Source organism: Dipteris shenzhenensis, unplaced genomic scaffold (assembly GCF_047967505.1).
Source record: "Dipteris shenzhenensis isolate YYH24624 ecotype China unplaced genomic scaffold, Dip_SZ_1.0 scaf0386, whole genome shotgun sequence".
NCBI lineage: Eukaryota > Viridiplantae > Streptophyta > Polypodiopsida > Gleicheniales > Dipteridaceae > Dipteris > Dipteris shenzhenensis.
In genome coordinates, this window is record NW_028239692.1 from 5,001 (window position 1) to 5,219 (window position 219).

The window sequence follows — 219 nt, forward strand, 5'->3', positions numbered from 1 at the left end:
TTAGGGTACAATCAGACCAGCAGGATCTGTATCATGCATTGATAGTAACAACAACTTGACCCCCTTGAGCTCTCGTGGTACAATCTTCTTCCCACGGAACCCGAACCTCTGATCTGGTCCACGGGAGAGGGAGGAAAGAAGATGTAGGACTTACGTCAATGGCTCGTTACGGAATAGGATAACCGAGATAATAAAATTCTTCCTCTTCCGTCTATATCC